The sequence below is a fragment of the Fukomys damarensis genome, unplaced genomic scaffold (assembly GCF_012274545.1).
Source record: "Fukomys damarensis isolate Sample0158 unplaced genomic scaffold, DMR_v1.0_HiC HiC_scaffold_14, whole genome shotgun sequence".
Taxonomy (NCBI): domain Eukaryota; kingdom Metazoa; phylum Chordata; class Mammalia; order Rodentia; family Bathyergidae; genus Fukomys; species Fukomys damarensis.
In genome coordinates this window covers 826761-829251 of record NW_022900926.1, presented here as the reverse complement: position 1 = coordinate 829251, position 2491 = coordinate 826761, and the positions used below count along the sequence as shown (strand labels likewise).

General features: G+C 47.7%; 1 pseudogene; it reads right to left on the bottom strand.

Annotated features, from left to right (window-relative positions):
* Positions 1-1314: 1314 nt before the first annotated feature.
* Positions 1315-2491, bottom strand: part of LOC104876779 — an 18267-nt pseudogene continuing 17090 nt past the window's right edge.

The window sequence follows — 2491 nt, the reverse complement described above, 5'->3', positions numbered from 1 at the left end:
TCTGGAGCCAAAACAAACTTCTCTTCCTTTGTGTTATGAGCAACAGATATTTTGTCCTAGTGTCAAGAAGCTAATGTAAGAGATAATTAAAGTTATATAAGGTGTTATGGCTTGTATCTAGATATTCCCCCCAAAGCCTCATTAGTCATAAATGGGGATTTTCAGAGGTGGCTGGATCTAGAGTATATGGTGCTGGATTAAGTGTGTGATCCTGGAACCAAGGGTGATTACTAAATTATTCCAGTGCTTGGTTTGGCACAGTTCTGAGTGTGGATAATGGGAAGGCCCACCCTGGGGCTATGCAGTGAGCAGCACACATCTGTGCAGAAGGCCCCTCTCTTCCTTCCAGGTGACCCTCACTTTTCAAATCACATCTGCCTCGGTCCACAGGAGTCAGAACCAAGATGCTACTTGGTCCTATAGTCCCTGCTGCCTTTGGCCAAACAAACCCTTGCTGAAACTTTCACACTGGCTCCTGTGAGGACCTAGTCCTTCTCTGGTGCAGGACTAGTCTCCCTCTTAGTCTTGGTAATGTCATCCCCGTTTGGAACCCAGCAAGAATAAAGGAGACAAATAATCTGAAAGGAAGGTGCTGTGGCCCTCTCAGGCATACTTGCTGGTCTCTGCTACCATCTGAGTTGCCATGAGAGACCTTTTACACAGAAAAAGAGGCTGCTATCTTCTTACTTGCTGCTTCTTCACTACTTTGCTGCCTTCTGCCTGCCATGAACTGTTTCTTTTCTGCTGTGCCCCTCTGCTATGCCACCTTGCCCTGGAGCCAGGCAATAATGAGCTGAAACTTCTATAAACTGTGAGCCAAATAAACCTTTCCTCTTTAACTCTGGGTATTGGCTATTTTGTTTCAGCAATGAGAACAGTAATTAACATATAAGGTCATAGGGATGGGCCCTTAATCAGATAGGACTATCCTTATAGAAAGAGGAAGAGACCCAGAAACCTCTTTCTGTGTGCGCACAGATAAGGTGCCAGAGGCCACAGCAAGAAGGTGGAGTCTGTGTGCCAGAAGACAGCCCTCACTGAAGCTTCATTGGGAGCCCCTTGCTCTTGGACTTTGCACTTGCAGACCTGCAAGAAAGTGACTTTCTGTTGCCTAAGCTACGTGTGGCATTTTATTATAGCATCCCAAGCAGATGAATGTGATGCTTTACTAGAAAGCTATTTGTTATGTTTTCTCATTGCTGAGACAAAATACCCAACATCCAGCACACTGAAATACATACAATTCAAAACAAAACAAAAGCCTGGGTGCAATCAAGTTCTAGTTCTGCCTCTTCCTGAATGTGAGTCTGGCAATCATGTTATTCCTGTAAGACTGAGCTCCCTCCGCAGATGTGGCTCACGCGTACAATCCTCACTCTCTCTGGGAGCCTGAGGCAAAAGGATCAGAAAGTTGAAGCCTAGGCTGAGCAACTAAGTGACTTAGCAAACCATGTCTCAAAAAGGGGGTGGGATTTAGCTCAGGGACACTGTGCCTGCCTCATAAGCCAAGGTCCTGAGTTGGGTCCCCGGCACCAGGAAAAAAAAATTAAACTTCATTTTAAATGACTGAGTTCTTTCTCAAGAACCTAACAGCCTGAAAATTATGATTATAAATAAATATTCAGGTAGTATCAGTGGTGATAAAAAATTATACATCACCCATCCGTAGGCTTTTTTAGAGAGAACTCTAAGTCTAACATATTAAAAAGAGCCAAAACCCCACGACAGCAGGGAAATCACCTGAGTTTCGAATTTCTGTGCTTTTTGGAGCATGTGTCACTGTGCCAGGGAACAGGGGAGCCATGGTATAAGTCAGGCTGTCAATTTCAAAAGAAAAAGTACTGACAGCAAGAGATGCAAAGTCTGAGCGAAATTTTAAGTTAAAACATGACACTGAGGAAAGTTCTATCTCCTGGGGCCAGCTTGGCTCATCCACTCATTCTGTCTACTTTCCCTGCCATTAGGGATGCTTTGATGGAAAACTGTGAAGTACTGCCGTAGATAAATCTTACTAATGAGAACAGAAACTAATTTTGGGTAGGATTTTGAGTGCATTCACACAACCGAGCACAACTCCATCCGCAGACAAGCCGGGCGGACGGTGTGCAGGAGATGGTAACTCAGAGCGTGGCCTTCAGGAAGGCCTTGCGACACCTGGTGCCCCTTTGGTGTCTGTCACACTATCTCCTAAGACCTCCAGTGCCCTAAGCGAGGCAAGTCAGGCCGGGCCAGTTGACCTCTGGAGGGCAGAGCGCCCTGAGAAGCAGGGTGGAAAGGGCTTCACTGCAGTGACCGAAGCTGTTCATGCCCTCTCTGCCCCAGCGCGGGCTCGCACCTCTGTCCTCCGAGGCCACATTAAGGCTCGATCCCCACCCTGGGAGGTGGCGGGGGAGCTGGGCGCCCTGATGGGGCGACTAGGACCATGGTGCCCGCACCCTACTCCGGGCGCGGCAGTGCTGACCGCGAGCACGTCGGAAGCCGCGAGCACCAC